This window comes from Cupressus sempervirens, chromosome 10 (assembly GCF_028749045.1).
Source record: "Cupressus sempervirens isolate cs-2001-9-10 chromosome 10, ASM2874904v1, whole genome shotgun sequence".
Lineage (NCBI taxonomy): Eukaryota > Viridiplantae > Streptophyta > Pinopsida > Cupressales > Cupressaceae > Cupressus > Cupressus sempervirens.
Window position 1 is genome coordinate 193,584,315 of NC_143127.1, and position 19,854 is coordinate 193,604,168.

The window sequence follows — 19,854 nt, forward strand, 5'->3', positions numbered from 1 at the left end:
AATATGACTCCAAGGAGGCAAGGCCCCATCATGTTAGGTTTCAGAGTGATGTTTCTGATATTGTGAAACTGCAAGGTTATTGATAGATTTAATTTGTTTAAAAACTCAATTTTCTTTTTTTGGTTCTGGTTTTTATATCAGTTATCACTACAAGAAGATCAATCTTCTTAATACTATTTTTGTTTGCAAATTATGTTAGAGTTTAATTTTTTCAAACTTATTAGTTAGTTTAGAGTGATGTTTCTATTATTGTGAAACTACAAGGTTATTGTTAGATATTTTTTTTAAAAACTCAATTTTCCTTTTCTGATTCTGGTTTTCATATCACTACAACAAGATCAATCTTACACCCTACTATTTTTGTTTGCAATAGAGATTGTAGGACTCTATACCCTGGTCACTAACTAGGGATATGGAGACCATGATAGACTAGAGCATGGGAGTCCCATGACATCAACAAGTCCTTTTTCAAATGGTGGAGCGATGGACTTGGGTGGTTGGGCTGGCCTTCAAATAGAGGTATGTAAAAGAAATAGCCCCTTTCTTGGAAGATAGTGAACTTGAATTCTCCTTTTCTTTTTCTTTTTTGGTATGAAGGTATACTTAATAATATAATATACCTAAAAAATGAAAAAATCATAAAGTCACAAGACCGAAGGAATTCACATCCAACTTGTCTCTTGAAATCTTTTCTGATAAATTTTACTCATAAAATCTTATAGTTGACTTTGTTTTCATACATTTCTGACAAGAGAATTGAAGTACATTCTCTTGTGCCCTGTATCTTGGTTTTATTATACAACCTACAACTAGAAAGATAAGTCCATTGTGTAAAAGTTAAAATGAGTATAACATAAATGAAAAATGTTACAAATATTTCAAAGAATCTATGCAAACACACATTGGCAGTAGAGCAATCTAGGGTAGCCTAAGGGTTGCATTGCATTGCACAGGAACTACTTTCCAGTGAATCGAGAGGAGATCACATTTGGAGAAAGATTTTGAGCCTTGAATTATGTAAGGACTACATTCCACCAATCAAGTGGAAATTATGTTGTGAGATTCTTTGAACTGAGGCAAATATACTGGCCTTTTGCTGTCCCAATTATTTATATGTAAAAGATTGAAAAAAAAATATCAAGAGACAAATTATTGAATAGGATGTATATTTTACTTTCTATTCAAAAATATAGTAGTATGATCATTTGAATCCAATGATTATCCACATTCATGTTTTTTGGATCAATTCTCAATGAGCTTCACAGCACAGTTATTCTACATTTAGATCACTCAAATGAATTCTGAGATAGCTGACAAGTTTTGTATATGATTAAATTGTTACAAAGTTTTATGCATGTCAGGGAAGCATCCATTCTGCTCATAGAAACTTTTTATGCCCTCAATATTCCACCCCATAAAAAATCTTTAGCAATAGATTTCATGCATTGTGGAACTGGCAAGGATTAAAATCATCACTAACTGCATTCTCAATACCTAGATACTGTTATGCACAGCATTTTTCCAAACAACAAAGAGAGCAATGCAAGTGTAAGAGAGTATAATAGTTTTTAGAACATGGTAGAGAGAGGAATGGTTTCTTATCTCATTCCATATATCTAAGTATCCCATGAAGAAGAATAGTGTTTATCTGTGTATATTCCTGAGTATTCCATGAAGAAATTAGTGACTTCTAACATAGAACTTGATCAACAATTCTTTTAGAGCTAAAATAGAATAGAGATATGAATCACAATGTAAGGATGATCTGCAACATTCATGACCCCTATCATGCTCCCACCATGAGGGAGATATTAATATCATAAAAATTCATCTTATCTAAGACTTCATGATTTTCTGAGAATGAACGACCAGACAACAAGGCACTGAGAACAACTATTAATAGAAACAAACACATACTAGACAATGATCATTATTATAGAAAAAATAGTTAGTTATTATACACAAGTGAGGGAAGGAGCATTAAGGGATATGATTTTGCAAACCAAACCAATCAATGATAACAATTGCTTACAAAGGAGCATGATTGAATTTGAGTCTGAAGAGGCATGATTTTGTCTAAAGGCTAGGGTTTCCCAAGCAATGTCTATCTTCCTGGAGACATTATCCGTATAAGTTGAGGAAGACCAAAATGTGACAAGGTGTCAAGGAAAGTATTTTCCTAAGTATTAGTGCTTATAAAACTAGGTCAACACATAATAAATCAAAGATCAGGATCATATCAAAAATTATTGTCAACTGTAGGTAGTAACATACCTTGTTCATTTTTGGTATGCATAAATATATGTTTGATATGCATGCTTAATAGAGGCTCAAAAAAAAGTATGGTTCTAGGTTTTCATACATATTTGTCCTTTGATAAAAAAAATTGATCTTCTCTATTGACCTGTAATAGATTGTGGTGAGCCTTTCCAACTACGATTTCCTAGTCATCGACACTTAGTCAATTGACTCAAGCTTTTAGTTCAATGTACCTTGTATGCAAAGACCTCACCAAATTCCATTAACTAGTTCATTTGGGTGCATACATGGAGATGAATGTGGGTATCTGTCTTTCAACATGTTTTTTCTTTCCATTGATCTCTCGTTGATTGTTCATCGAGTAATTTCAAACAATCCCTATTCTTTCCTGAATTCTCTGGCTTGAAACCGACTGTGGGTAGAATTTATTAGAGATTATCCTTGTGATGTATCATGGTCATGATTACTAGACTCTTATAAAGCTTTTTAATTCACCTCTATAATATCTTGTACATTGTGATTCCCTTTGATTCATAAATTTTGAATAATGGCTTTCCAATTTGATAATGATTCTTCGTCATCTTTTTTTTCTGTCCTTTTCCTTATAAGTGCTTCAAGTTTATAATAACAATGTTCTACATCTTGAAAACTTATTATGATCATATCTAGAGAAATAGCCAATAGCTATGTGTTTGCACATCTTGTATTTTCTTCATAGTGGAGCATATGATGCATTGTGCCAAGTAAATTCATCTGCATTCTACACTTTTGTTGTTTCTCCCTTGTAGCTATTCATAGCAAACCAAGTCTTCATGATACCATGATTGACATCATTTGTTTGCAAGAAAAGTGTGTCAACTATTTTGGCAAGTGAATTTAGGGAAAGAATGGATCAGCTAATCCTGTCATATCTCCAAAACCAAGGTTTCCCTCCAATAGCTTGGGATCTGCAGGAGCAGGAGCAAGAAGCAGAAGAACAAGAAGATATGGGCCAAAATGAAGGTCCATTTGACATTAGAGATAGACCAACATTCATAACTTTTACATAATTAACATTGAAAAAACTAATTTATTGTCAAGGTAATCAATCTACGAAAAGGTCCTATAATCTACCAAGCTAAAAGCATTTCAAATTCCATAGAGTAACTGATTTTCATAGTTATTCCTGGTGGCAATACAAGACACATTTTGGTTGCTTTGTGTAACAACCTCAAAAATTGGGGTAGTGTCGAATGCGTGTGTTGTGATTTTTACACTGCTTTTGCACGAGGTTGCTTAAACCAACACCACCAAAGTGGCAGAAGATGCCATAGATGTGGAAGAAATCCTGGAAGGCAACCAAACCAAGGTTTTAGCCAATATCTTCAAAATAAGTTTCTTTAATGTAGAAGGCACCAAAAGTTGGTACATAGGCATCTATTATGCCAATTCCCTAAGGAGGCAGTTGCTTGGATAGTCAATGTGGACCACCCATTGAGGTTTTTAGAATAGAAGGGTTGTCTAGTATGACCCATTTGACAGGACCCTGGGAATCTCCATGGTTGAACTAACCCAGAATTTGGGTGTGTAGGCTAACATACCATTAATATAGTTTTTAATGCTTCTCACTAGCAATAAAGCATGTTTTATTAGCCCATTATTTAGCCGGTTCACCTTTATTACTTCAAACAATCTAATCCAATGTTTATAATAGTAGAGTTTTTTTTATTAGAATATGATACATTTTCTATTTTGGTATGTCCAGGTTACATACTCCATATTCTTAATATATGGTTCAATTTCTTTTTGTACTAGTCTAGTTTTTATTGCTGTATAAAAATTTAAATGACTATTGTTTGGAATTATCAAGTATAGATTAACCCAGACTCTACCAAAGGCCATAAAGCATGAGGAATGGCAAGAGCAAGCTTGGTAACTGGGAAGAAGTTGCCAAGGATCTACATCTAGCATCAAGTCTTGATTATGATGAGGAAATTGCAATTGTTTTAAAGAAGGTAACAAGGCATTTGCAATTGTTTTAGTTAAGGTAATGAACAATCTATATGCATAGTAACAAATATTTAGAGATGGTGGATGATAATTATTTGATATGTACACATAGGTTTAACCAAATGCACATAAAATTGAAGAGCATCACAGGAAATATGAGTGACTACTCAAGGAAAGGGATGATAGAAAGAAAGAACATGATAGGCAACATCGCTGAGCTAAAGCTTAGGTAATATAAAGTCTACACTATTATCCTTTTTTGTAACTTTTATAATGCATATAGCTAATAATGGCCCTAATTCATTTTAAGGCTGCCTATGAACAAGCCAAGAAACAAGAACAATCTTCAACAGGTAGGAAATAATGGCCCTAATTTGTTTTCACTTCTATGCTCATTATGATAGTAATTGTATCATAGCTAAGCTAGCTTATTTTAGGTCCACAATTTGACAAATAAGAGAATTGGTAGATCAAATAAAAATTTTAAAAAAATCTTTAAGTTTAATCCAACAAAGTTTCAAAATACAAACATTTTATTGATTAGCATTACACACTATATTGTGTAGAAACTAATCAACTTTCCAATGGGTATATTACTATTTTTCGTTAGTGAACTGGTAAATGTTTCACTAATTATTGGTTCTTGTCAAATAGTGTGGCCAATATATGGTTTGGCTTGTGGTTGTATGAGTGTGCCTCTTTTATAAGTACATGTATTGCTATTCTCTTTTGAACAAATCAATATTTACAAAATAGTGTGTTATTTTCTTTCTTTTAGTAACATGTCTCTATTGATAGTCCTTCATGGATGGAAGACACCGAATTCATATGTCATACTCTGATAGATAGTTTGGGATAGCTAAGCTTATTGTGTATGCATTAATCTCTATGTATATGTGAATATTTATTAATGCAAACCATACACAGAGAGTCTTTTTAGGTTGTCTTTGTGTGCAACTATGCAAATTTACACATTTGGAATTCATGACGTGAATGACAATCTTCATCCATATAATGCTATTCTAAAATTTAGGACTTTGTCTTGTTATGTGTTGTGATATATAATTAATATCTATCAAAATTGTAGGAAGAATCTTGCACAGAGACTTTTGTTTGATAAAAGTGCAAATGATGATCATGAAAGAAGCATATTGACAAAGATGAAGCAATAGTGTGGTGCTCAATTTACTTCTAAAATGGAGGGAATGGTATGCTGCATCATACATAAATAAAAAAACTCACTTTGATTCTTATCAGTGAATTTAATCTAATTGTAAATTGTGTAAAAATCTCTGTGCTTGTATGTAGGTCACAAATTTAACATTAGCAAAGGAGAACCAAGGGCATTTTAATGATTATCTTAATGAAAATTCTCAAGCACATCCTGGCATAGACTTGACTGTGATAGTTTTGACAACTAGTTTTTGATCGAGTTACAAATCATTTGATCTTAACCTACCAACCGAAATGGTATGCCCATTTTGTATACAATATATCTTTTAAATTTTCCAATTTCTGAAGTAGTTTAACATTTTGACCTTTTCTACTTAATGCAGGTAAGATGCGTAGAGGTGTTTAAGTAGTTCTATCAAACAAAGACAAAGCATAGAAAGCTTACATGGATATAATCTCTGGGTACTTGAAATATTAATGGGAAGTTTTACACTAAGCCTATGGAACTTGTTGTTACTACTTACTAGGTAATTTCCTTTTTGGTTGATTAGCGGCTGACAGTTAGATTCCTTGATTCATATAAAATGGCATTATAGGTCATTTTCTACTGATCATTATTGGGAATTTCTTCTTCCAGTTTTTGATTAAGAATTAGTTGGGTAGGACAAGTTAAAGCAATGGTTAATGTCATTAATTGTTAATGACCATACATTGATAATTTGATTCATTTTCTACTTATGCTATTTGTTTAAAGGAAAAATAAAATTGATGTGTTATAGAAACCATAAATATGCAAAGTGAATACATCACATTTATCAGTGTCAGTTTCTTTGATATATCTAGAATTCACTTCTTTTTCCTTGTGTAACTTACTCTGTGGTTATGATACACAGGCATCAACATTCTTACTATTCAATGCATCCAAAAGGCTAAGTTACTCAGAAGTGAAGACTCAATTGAATTTGACCGATGAAGATACTGTCAGATTGCTACATTCTCTTTCATGTGTGAAATATAAAATTCTCAATAAAGAGCCAAATACAAAAACTGTGGCACAAACAGATGTCTTCGAAGTCAATTCAAAATTCACTAATAAGATGAGGAGAATCAAGGTATGAACTCTGATATAACAAATTGTATACTATTTTGCCTATCTATTTTTATCAAAAATTAATGCATTTGGAGATCACATGGGAATTGGTTTCTACCTGATTGCAGATTCCACTCCCACCAGTGGATGAGAAAAAAAAGGTGATTGACAATGTGGATAAAGATAGACGTTATGCAATTCTAATCAATAAATTATGAGTTATTTGAAGATCAATGCTAATATGTTTTCTCATGAATCTTTTTCCAGGGTGTTGCTACTCTAACTCCTAGACTGATTTAACTTCATTTTAAAGTACTAGCATTTACTCCTAGACTGATTTAACTTCATTTTAAAGTACTGGCTCTAAATTTGTATTGATTAGATGTCATTTTAGAGTAGTAAAGTTGTAATATGGATAATATGGTAACAAAAGGTGATCAATGCCAATGGTAGTCACCTGCTATTAAAGAAATCAGGAACATCTTAGAGGAGACCTGGAATATTATATTGGCTATGTCATTTGTGGTTCTTCTAATAAGGTGTTAAATTGTTGATAGAAGCAACAAAATTACTTCATCCCAGACAAATAGGTGTTGAAGCTTCACTTCTTGTCCTCCAAATGATCAGAGCTTTTAATATGGATAATATAGTAATCAAAGTTGATTAAATGGTATTTACCTTGCATTTAAAAAACTAGCAATATTCGAATAGAAAAATTTGGAGCATCATGAAGGAGGCTTGGTCACATCCTAGATATCATTTTGAAATTTACCATACAACATTGTTTAAGAGCATCACTATGTTTGTTCATCAGTCACCCACTGTTCCTTTCTCTGTTCAGTCTTTACAAGAAATGAATTTGTGAATAGAGGGATGTTTTTTGCTAAGTGAATACTAACAATGATGATGCTCAAACACATAATGTTGTTCAAAATTTGCAAGTGTCTGGTTGTTGTATCAAGACTGAGCAAATTGTGATGAATTTGGGTTTGAAGCCTCAAGAGGAGGTCATTAATCAAGCTCCTCTCTGGCTCCATCTATAGCAGATGTGGAAACTTAACTAAGTGTCAAAAAACTCAACTTGTTCAGACCTGAAGTGATATTTTTTTTACTCGACTCTTATCGATACTCATCCAACCTCATGGGCTTTCCCTAACTATTACCTTTGAGTTGAGATCAGGTTTAAACTAATTGATCTTGATTCTCAACAAAATACCTTTGAGTTGAGATCAAATTTGAACTAATTGATCTCAACTGAATACCTGCCACCAGGGCCCTGACTTGCTCAAGATTTCCATCTAACAGCCCCTGAGACTTCAAAATGTTGCCAAGCTACAACTAAAACTAACAAAGTACACACTGTGAAAGCCAAAAGAGAGGGTCCTCATTTGCATTGGGATGAAGGTGTGAAAAGGTCACAATGGTACTAAAGCAAAATTTCAATCAAAGAATAAAAAGTTAAAACTTAGCATCTACTGGATGTGTAATCCAAGGCTTTTATTCTGTTGAGGAATGTTTTGTCACTATTCTCCCTGTTGCAAGTAGGTGCACACAAGGATGAAATGAAAAGTAAGTTCCACCCTTGAAAAATGATTATTCTGGTAAGGACAGTGAGGACAGTGCCATGGACATTTATATGCAGCCTGAAAATGGTGTTATTGAAGGTTGGTTTTGCAAGCATTTAACTTGAGGAACACAAACAAGGTTTAGAGCTTAATGTGCTTATTTTATTAGCTCCAATGAAAATGGTTCTAATGATATTTTTGGTATTCATGTTCCCTCTTCATGAGAATGAGCTCACTTTGATGCTTGTTTATGATAACACATTACAAATGATTAAAGGAAATGACTATGCAATGAATCAAAACATGTATAGCTAAATGATATGGCAAAATATGAGTTTATTGTTTACTGCTAAGACTAAAAAGAGAGATTAAAAACCTATTATCAGTCACAAATCAAATTGTAAAAATTCAATCCATAGGTTTTAATGCCATATAATCAACATGTATCACATCCAAATGTTAGCTAGCTATTGTAGGCTTTTGTAGACCACTTTGGGACTAGTAAATGACCACTTTAAGGTATGATATGGATTATGATCTGCAATAGAAAGACTGATATTATCCTACATGGGTTTGATATGCAATTTCCAACCATCATATTCAGTGCCATGAATCTAATATGCACTTTTAGCCACTATATCCCTTCAGATATGGTAAGTTTTAATGACACCAAATTTTTCTTTGCTTCAAGCGACTTGGAGGGGTGACTTGGTGAGCATACTTGAATAGTTGACTCGGTGAGTCGACTTTGGGAATAGACCTAGCAAGCTGATATTGTCAGCGACTTTAAAGAGGTGACTTGGTGGAGTAGATTGGCGAGCCTATGTAGAGAGCCCCACTTGGTGAGATGAGATGGTGAGTTGACTTGGTGAGATGACTTGGAGAGCTAACTTGGTGAGCAGACTTGAATTGTCAACTCATTGAGGTGACTCAGCGAGGTGACTTGATGAGTGAACTCAGAGTCAACTTGGCGAGCATACTTGAACAATCAACTTGTTGAATGACTTGGTGAGCCCACCTAGAGAGCATACTTGAACAGTCAACTTGGTGAGCCGAACAAGTAAGCTGACATGGTGAGTGGGCTTAGAGAAGCAACTCAGTGGGGCAACTTGGCAAGCACACATAATGAGCCAACTTGCTGAGGCAAGGTGGTAAAACCACTGGGTGAGCCTACTTGGTGACCTGACTTAAAGAGTCAACTCGTTGAGGTGACTTGGTGAGCTTAGAGGGTGGACTTGGTGAGCAAACATAAAGAGTCGACTTCGTGAGCATACTTGAATTGTCAGCTTGGTAAGCTGACCAAGGGAGTCAGCTTGGTGAGCTGACATGTTGAGTTGACTTAAAGTGGCAAGTTGGTGGGGCAAGTGGGGGTGACTTGGTGAGCTGACCTGGAGAGTTGGCCTAGGGGGCAAACTTGTGAGCGAACTTAGAGAGTCAACTTGGTGAGTGTACTTCAATTGTCAGCTTGGCAAGTTGACTTGGGGAGCTGGCCTGATGATCTAACATGGTGAGTGGGCTTAAAGTGGCAACTTGGTGGGGCAAGTTGGCAAGCTGACTTAGCAAGGCCACTTAGAGACACGACATGGTGAGCTGACTTGGTGAGCGAGCTTGATGAGCGGACCTAAAGATTGACCTTGATGAGGCACTTTGGTGGGGTGACTTGATGACCAAACTCAAAGAGTCAACTTGGAAAGCATACTTGAATAGTCGACTTGGTGGGGCAACTTGGCAAGCCAACTTAGCGAGTCCAATCAATCAAGAGGAAAAAGTTGAGAGCTTAGAGTGATACAATTTTTAGATGATCATATGAAATGAAATGGGCGTGCGAGTAGAAAGAAACTAGAAAGACATTGTGTACAAATGAAGGCATGAAATGGATGGTTTTGGAGCACTCAGCACAGACACTCAACATTCAGTACATATCATCATTCGAGATCAAATGGGTGTATAGGATTATATGGATAGTGAATAATAAAGGAGGGAATTGAACCCTCCCTGAGGCTTACAGTTGTTGAGGTCCACTTCAGCAATGGCCCTTCCTGTGAAATTGCCATCTAAAACCTTTCTGATGAGATAATGTGTTATGAGCTCTTCATCAGTGGGATGGAACGTGAATCCAGGAGGCAGTTGTGCATCATGATATGGGTGATGCACAACTGCCTCCTGGATTCACGTTCCATCCCACTGATGAAGAGCTCATAACACATTATCTCATCAGAAAGGTTTTAGATGGCAATTTCACAGGAATGGCCATTGCTGAAGTGGACATCAACAATTGTGAGCCTCAAAAAAAAAAAAATTCAACCAATGCCTTACAATTTTCTACCAAGCATTGGTTAAAATTTTGACCAATGCCCAGTAGTTTTCAACCAAGCATTGGTCAAAATTTTGACCAATTTCCTACAGTTTTCTATCAAGCATTGGTCAAAATTTTGACCAATGCCCTATAGTTTTCTCACAAGCATTGGTCAAAATTTTGACCAATGCCATGTAGTTTTCTTCCAAGCATTGGTCAAAATTTTGACCAATTCCAAGAATTTTTCTACCAAGCATTGGTCGAAAGTTTGACCAATGCTTGGCAGAAATGTGCTAGCAATTTCAATAGTTTTTGACCAACGTATTGGTCAAAAATTCTACCAACCAAAGGGTTGGTCAAATTTTTGACCAAAAAATTTTTGACGAATGTTTTGGTCAAATTTGGTCGAAGTATGGTCGAAAATTGGGTCAAACTTTTGACCAATAAAGGTCGAAAAATGAGCCCAAATGTACTAGTGCCAAGTTTCCAATCATAATGTGGAACTGTTATTCAGCTATTCAAGATGATCTTCCCAAAACTAATAATTCTATTGAGGGATGGCATAGAGGATTTAGTGAATTGCTTCAATCATTGCATAGCTCAATCTAGAGATTCATCAAAGCAGTGAAAAAAGAACAAGGTTACCAAGAGAATAAAATAAAGAAATATATGGCTGGACACACTACACAACCAAGAAGGAAAAAATACCATGAACTCAAAGAAAGACTAAAAAGAATAGTTGATGGTTATGACAATAATAATATTTTAGATTATATAAGAGGCATTGCTCATAATTTGAGAATTTAATTGAAAATTTGAATAATTTTTTTTCTTAGAAATATACTTGTAATTTATAAATTTTGGTTTCCTTTCTCTATAATCTTATGGGGTTATTTTTTCCATGGGTTATTTTGACTTTGGGTTATTTTGGATTGGGTTATTATGACCCTGGGTTATTTTTTCCTTGGGTTATTATGGTTGGGTTATTTTTTCTAGGGTTATTTTGGCTGGGTTATTATGTCCTTTAATCATTCCTAACCTATCCTAATAGTTCCTAGGACCTTGAAGAATTCCTTGAAGTGTATCAAGACACTTTAGTTGATGAGGGTGCTCTAGCACCATACTCCCCTTGAATTTTTGAACTCAAGTTCTCACTTGAGGTTAAATGCTCAATGGAGGTACCATGTTGCTTTATTTGATCCTCTATCATCCAAGTTGCATCAATATTGGGGATGCCTTTCCATTTCACTAAATTCTACATATATTTATTGTGTCTTATTTGTTTGAGCAACTTGGTTTCAAGTATTAACTCTAACTCAACTATTTTTTTTTTAGGGAGGTTGGTAACATAGTCTTCATCCACTTCATCATGTTGACCCTATTCACTTTTTGATCCTATCATACCTTTGCACGGGGTGAGGTCTACAACATTGAATATTGGAGAAATTAGATAGGTGGGGGGAAGAGATATTTAAAAGGCATTCTCACCCATTTTTTTGACAATTTTTCATGGCCCAACCTTATTCATATGTAGTTTTGTATACCTACCCTTAGGTAGTCTCTCTTGTTGGAATTAACAATGGGAAACTAAACTCGAAGTGGGGGAGGGGGTTAGTGGGGGTGTGAATTAGTACTTCAAAACTTTAACCATAAAACATTTACCACACATACATCTCACAATTGATCATGTAAACTAAAATAGCTAACTACACATGTTCATCCATAGCATGAAATGAATAACTCATGACACAATAAGTTTGTTACCTAGAAACCCTCCAATGAGAAGGTCAAAATAGAGTGGGGATGACACCCACAAATCTTCACTACTGCAATTGTAAATTGTAGCCAATTAAGATTACAAGAAGTTTGATCATAAACTATGATCTACCCTGTGAAAGGTTCTCCCTATTAAAGTCTTACAAAGACTATTAAATCTTACCCTATTAAAGGATTTCAACACCCTGCTAAAAGTGTGACTTGTTAGAGGACTTAAACTTGCAATAAAACAAGCACTCAGTTAAGAGATTTCCACGAACTTGTTAAGACTACTTTGTTAGGATATTTTCTCTACATCACTTATTAGAATGATTCGACACCATGATCCTTCAGTTAGCACTCTACTGCTAGATATTAGACATTCTCTTTCCAAGTATATCCTTGATCCTTCTACTTAGATAACTCTCCTCTATCCTTTAACTACTCTGCTCTATTATCTATAACTAATTTTGCAATTAATATATCTGCCATAAACTCCATAATCACCATGAATGCTCTCTCTCTACACTAAGTTTTTGTTCTTTTCATCTCACATGCACATGCAAAATCTTTAGGGTTTTCCCTCCTTAAGAAGACTTAGATGAGCTAGGGTTAGGTAGGAATCAATGATTGTGATTCATCCATTTTGTTTCTTAATACTTCGTTTATTCTAATTAGTTGCATGTACTACATAGGGATTCTTAATATACCTTCATATATATCTTCTAGAATCATAATATAATCCTTAATTCAAACCAAAATGGTTTACATAGGAGTTTTTTCCATTACAAACAACTATGCCAAAAACTATTTACTCAACACTTGAAAGCTCTGATGTTCGGCATTCACTATATCCTTAGTGTTGTAAGTTGGCTCCTGAATGACTCATCATCCACTAGTTTACTCAACATCTAAATCACTAGCATATATGACTTTCTCAACACTTGAGTGACTTGACACATACCATCTACTTGATGCATACTAGTGCTTGACACTAACTTTGTATATTGCTCAGAATATACTACTTACTCAGCACATACTAGATTCTGTTAATTAATGACTTAAATGTTTTGTCACTACCTTGTCAAAACCAAAATGAGATCAAAAATCTCTCCCTTTGAAATGAGTGGAAAAACACTTTGTCATGCATTTACAACCTAACTTATGTGCATAACTCAGATAATCTATATACATTACTTGGTTCTCATACGAAATTACAAAATATGCAAAATTGATGACATAAATTTCATAACTTATTGCACCAAAAATTTATAACTCCCCTTGAGTTGATATTTCCTTTCTGTAACTAAAGTTTGTACTCATGTTGAGTAAGTGTGTGATCTTTTGATGTTCCTTGTGTCTACATGAGTACTCCCCATGACTAAAAACTATACTATGCATTTGTCAATCTAAAAAAACTTTATAATCCCCTTTTTTTACACTTATGTCATTTGGGTGGTACACTAATAGTTTGTTTGTCCAAAAATGTTTTGTGGACCTCCATAATCATTTTCAATGTTGCATCCCAGCTATTGCATGCTACCTCTAGAGAGTCTTATTGAACATCTAGTTGAGCACAAGGTCAACTAAGCCATCATGTGTTGAAATTTGATTATCTTTCTTCATTAATGTTTCAGTGAATGCTAGTTCTTTATGCAATACTTCCATGTGTGGGGTCAACATGGATTGGATACTAATCAAGATAGCCCTTATGTTTGCATCTTTTGTTTGTAGTGTAGCTATCTTACCTTGAGTAGATAGTAGTCTATGAAAATGAGTTTGGCTTTGACTAGGAGATAGTTTCAATATTGTACCTATGGACTGTGGATTTCTTTGTAGCTTGTTAATAGCCCTATGTACTTCTCATGTGAATAAATTCACATCACAAAGCTTTGTGTATAAAGAAAAGATATTCTCCAACACCTTCTTCACATCCTCCATTTTGTTTGCTAAGTCATCCTATCTTAGTGCAATAGCACTAGAAATATTCTCAAGAACTTTAGAGTGAAACTTCTTTTTAGACCATTCTAGAAGTTTAACATTGTAATATTGGTCTTTATACTTGATCTTATCAACTATGTTGACTATTTTCTCAATGATTGGTTTCTCCTCACTTGGCTTTGGTAGACTGAATGCATCAAGAAATATCTATTTGATGTTATGAGTACTTGCTTCCACTTATGCTCTCATCTAATAATCTCTTGTTGTTTCTTCCTTTCAATAACTTCCTATAGAATGCTCTTTTATTTTATGGTGATTTTTGTAAGATCAAACTTTGGTAGTTCAATCACCTCATCTAAGTTTACATCTCCATAAGATGTACCTTCAACATACTTAGATGTGCTAGGACTAGGCCTTGATATTTTTAAGGGTGTAGCATCTATACTTAGTCATTGAAGAGTTTGACTAGTAGGATGTGATACAGAAACTAGTAAGGTAACCAAGGTCTATATATAAATTTGTTCCTCTATCTTAGTATTCAAAACTAAAGGTAACCAAGGTCTATATAGAAATATGTTCCTCTATCTTAGTATTCAAAACTAACTCTTTAGTCCTCTCTTTCTCCTTCTCTTTGTTTTCATCTTCACCTTGCAATTGTGAGATAGGTGCAGGGTGGACTTCCTAGCCTATGTGGACTTATTTTTCATCCTTCTCAATAGTTAATACTACTTGCATTAAAGGATTTGGGACTAATGTGTTGATATTGGGTGTCACTACATCTTTCCCTTGATATACCACAATGGGAAATGCAATTTGTGTATCATTTGTAACACTTGTCTATTCTTTAACTTCTATGGATTGAGGAGGCACTTTGGATGTTTCTTGTGATTTCTCCCCTATGGATGTCAATTTTTTCTTCTCAATCTCATCAACTCTCACCAATACAGGATGGTTGCATAATTTAGCTATAGTGGTGGAGTCAACCAAAATTTTCTTTATGTCTTCCTCTATCAAGGGATTGATAATTTAAGCAGAGTTGTCAGGAATATCCTTAATTTGTATTGAGTCCTAGTGACTCACATGGTCTACATGTGGGGGACTAGCACTTGGCACTTGTACCTCTAGCACATTCTAATCAACCTTTTTCTTGTCATCAATTGTGTCCTATGTTGCTACTATTGTTTCAATTCCTCTCACATGACCATCCTTGACTTGGACTTCTTGTCCTTGTCCATCTTTCTTCTCTCCAACTTCCTTAAGAACTTGATCACTTGGATTTTTTGTTGTCAACCCATAGATGACTTTCCATATCTAGGTGCTCTGTTTGACAACATCTTCAATGTTATTTTGCAAAAATTTAAAAGCTCTATATTTAGGGGCAAATATCCCCATGAATTTCTTCACTTCTTTTATCATCATTTCCTTATCCAAAGAAGGCATAACTCTAGCAAGTGTACTCTCCCTAATCTATCTTTCTTTTGTCAAACTATACTTCAACTTTTTCTCAACTCAGTCATAAAGACTCTTAGGTAGTGAATTGGCAATTTCTATAGGTGTGGTCTTAAATATAGCCATCATCTTATATATATCTTCTTCCACCTTATTTTTATCAAACTTTCTTAACTTATGAAATACAACATGTGCAAAACTAGACAAATATGCATTATTCTTAACATTTTCTAAACAAGTTGTCTATATCTAATGAGGGATTGTGGCTTACCACCTGAAATTGACTAATGTCATATGATTTTGTCCTCTCCTCATATAACTCAGCTACTAGAGTATATTTCCTTTGTGTATATGTCTTCTTTTTAGGCTAGCTCAGCTCTACTAATGCAATAGTCCTCTTTCCTTTTGGTTGATATGCTTCCTTTACTTTCTTGGTGGTTGCTCTTGTGCTAGACCTAGTAGTAAGTACTACTAGCTTCTGTTGTGAAATTTTCACAAGCTTCTTCTTGGGTTTCTCCACTTCAAGCTCCTTTTCTTTCCTCTTCTTCTTTTTGGCTAGCTTAGGTGCTTCTTTGGCTTGTTCTTCCTTGGCACCTTCTACATTCTCTTCTTGATCTTCTCCTTGGCCTAAAGTGAGCACCAATGGGGCTTCAGATTGATGTTCTTCTTCATCATCTTCATCTTCTTCTTCTTCTTCCTCTCCCCCTTCACCAAATCTCTCCTTAAGCTTCTTCACAAGCTTTTTCTTTATTTCTTATCATAGTAGCTATCTTCAAATCAATAGTGATTCTTAATTTGGCTTCCTCATAGTTTCCAAATGAGGTGGCACTCTTGTCAACTTCCTCTCCTAGTAAAGTTGTAATAGCTCCAGATGCCTCATCTAAATTGACTTCATAAGGCAAGGGCTTCATCCATCTAACCCTAGGTATGGATACCTACACATATGTGTAATCTAAATAAACTAGAAAGAAAACATCATTGTAGTATTGTTCTACTAGTGATATAGGAATTCTTAGCCTTTGTTTTATAGAATTCTTAAAGTCCTCAAAGTAGCTTGTCATTACTATTTCAAAATTGTCTCCAAGCTGCTCAATTAGATCTACAATTTGTAATGTCATTGGCTTGTTGATCTTCCACACTATTTGACCAAATGTTGGAAAAGTGTTCTACACATAGAAGAATATGAAGACAAGTAATGAACCAAATTTTCACTATGCACTCTTTTTCTTTCTTATAGCCTCCAAGTTTTCTGATAACTACTAAAGTTGTAACTTGGCAAGGTCATAAGTGTGATCTTTCTTCACTATCTTGTAACCCAAATCCATAGGCATGCGTGATATACTATTCAATCTACTCAATTAAAAGAACTTGTGATCAATTACTCTCACTACAAAGTCAATTAGGGGATCTAAAATTGTGTCTATAGACATCCCTCTCTTATTCCATATTGCCCATGTATTTCTCTCAATTACCTCCTTTGCATCACTCTGTATAGTTTTAGGTTTATCTAGGGTTGGATACCTTGTCACTCAGCTGATGATCATTTCAGTGATCTTAAGGGGTCAATTTTCCAAAAAAATGAAATTATTATGAATATGGGTTAGAATAATGTGTATCCAACCATTCTTGAAGACTTGAGGAAAATCTAGGGCATTATTTAACCCTTTCTATTCAACAATCTTGTACTCTTCCCTCAAAACTCCATTATCAGATAATTTACTATATGCATCTCTTATTTCCATCTCTCCCACACCTCCTATCTTTCCATTATAGTATCATCTAACATCTTGTATCATTAAGACTCTTTGTGGTATCATCGATAGTGCACCAAACAAGTCTCCCTTATATGCTATCTCAAGAATAGATTAGAAGGAAGGTTGTATAAATTCATTACTAATTAATTGAATATTTAAAAATTACTTTTCATTCCTTCCTAATATTTTTAGAAGAGCTAGATGCCATTTTATGTAACTAGGGTTTTCAAGAACTAAAACAATGAAACTTGACACCAGTGAAATGCCTTTTCAATCTTATGTATTGTAATAAGTAGTAACTGAATCTAGTTCATAAACACTTGAATATTTCTCCTCAATTTGGCTTATTCTTTTTGTGCACTCTTTGATCTATAATGAATGCAAATGAGTCAAAAAATAACCATATAACCCTTGATATTAGTCAATAAATGCTTAATGCTTATACAACCATAAGCTTTGCTATCATAGGATTTCCCACTCACCCAGGTTATGCATGATTTCTAATATGCTTAGCAACTACAGCCAACTCAACCACTACTAACATGATTCCATCAATTGGAAGCAACATGAAAAATAAAAAATCTATATTAGATTTCTTCCAAGTTCTAACCAATACATTGTATCTTAATTCATGCATATATTATCTTTTCAAATCTCAAATTCTTGGAACTAATGTATGAAATAACTTTGAAATATCAGTCCCACACATACCTTATGATTTCTTAGTTGGGGATGATGCAATCACTTGATCCATTGGATGAAGTGACCTCATCTAAACTTGATGTGCTCCAATATTCCTTCTTCTTCCATGTTTTTTCATATGCACATTCACCTTTTCTTTGCTTTATTGTTTCCATTGCTTAGTACTGGTGATCTAGTTGGATATTTTTTGCTAATATGATCAGTCTTCAAAAAACTAAAGCATGTAGTCTCACTCAAACATTTGTTGTAGTTTCCTCTTAAATGTGTTCTAATTCAATTCTCAAGAACATGTCCATACTCTAGACAATAGGGACAATTGTACATTGTATTATAATCCAAATTGTAGGATTTTTCATTCTTTTGTACCTTTGTCTTCTTTTTTGATGTCCAATTGGAATTAGATCTACATCCATATGTTTTATATCCATACTTCTGACAATTGTGGCAATATCCTTCAAATCTCTATGTGCTTGAGGTCTTGGTCCTACATTCATGTGGCTGATATCCTTGCTTGTTGCACTTATGATAGTAACCCTCAAGTTTCTTCTTAGGGTTCTAGTTTTCATTGTTGCTCCTACAAAAAAAATTTGTATGACCTAACTTTCCACAATTATTACAAGTGGGTTTTTAGTTCTTACCCTTTTTGTTTCTTTGTTCACCACTTTTAGATGATTCTCCTTCCTCAGTGTTGGTTTATCCCAATCCAACAATATCATTATTAGATCTAGGAGATCTCATCAATCTTTCAAAGTATTTGATTGCTTCATTGGGTTTGTTAAAACTTTTAGCAAATTCCTTTTCTTTTCTCAATTCATTCCTCAGTTGTTCATTCTATAACTTTAGGGTTGCAATCTCAATATCCTTTCTATTTAATTCATGATTGGAAATCATCACTTGATTCATTATTTCTAGCTGCATGTGAGTAATCTTATTTACCTCTAATGTCTTCTCTTCTAGTCTATTGATTAGTGTTCTTTTTTCATCTTCAATCGTGACTTTATGTTCCTCAATTTTCTTTTTCTGCTTGGTCACCTCACATAGCAATATTGATTGGACTTTTTTTCTATCTTAAGATTTATGACCTCTTTAGTTGTTGGAAATACAATAGGAAAGGTAAACTTTTGAGAGGGGGGAGTGAATTAGTCGTTTAACCTTGGATTTATAAAACTTTCACCACATATCTATCTCAGACATTCAATGAGTAAACTAAAATAACATGTAAAGCATATACATCTAAATCATGTAAACATGTAATAATTCACACACATAACACCAAATATGATTACCTAGAAACCCTCCAAGATAGAAGGTAAAATTGGGGTGGGGATGACACCCACAAATCTTCACTACTATAGTAATAAGGTGTATCTAATGAAGGTTACAATATTTTGATCATGAGTCATGATCTACCTTGTGAAAGGTCTACCCTATTAAAGGCTTACAAAGATTGTTAGGTCTCACCTTGTTAGAGGATTTCAATACCTTGTTAGAAGTGCACATTGTTAGATGACTTTAACTTAAAACTATGTGATCACCCTATTAAAGGATTTCATACAGCCTGTTAGGACTACTCTGTTAAGAGATTTTGACTGAAACAATCTGTTAGAATGTCTCAGCTTTGATCCTATTATTAACAGTTACTTGTGTGATAATAGATCGCCTCTAAAAAATGTCTTCTTGATCCTTCTCAATCAGATGTCTCTATATGCTATATACTCTTCTCTATCTTTTGTTATGCTCTAACTAATTCTGTAATTCAATCTCACTTCATAACTTCTAAGCCACCATGAATGCTCTATTTTTGCATGCAAAATTCTCTCTTCACTCCTTCAATTCCTTACACACTCATTCATTCATTGAGATTTTAGGGTTTCATCCTCC

At 34.4% G+C, this 19,854-nt stretch overlaps 1 pseudogene; it reads left to right on the forward strand.

The window, feature by feature from the left end:
• Positions 1 to 4,145: 4,145 nt before the first annotated feature.
• Positions 4,146 to 6,729, forward strand: LOC149533303 (cullin-1-like; annotated as a pseudogene).
• The last annotated feature ends 13,125 nt before the right edge of the window (positions 6,730 to 19,854 follow it).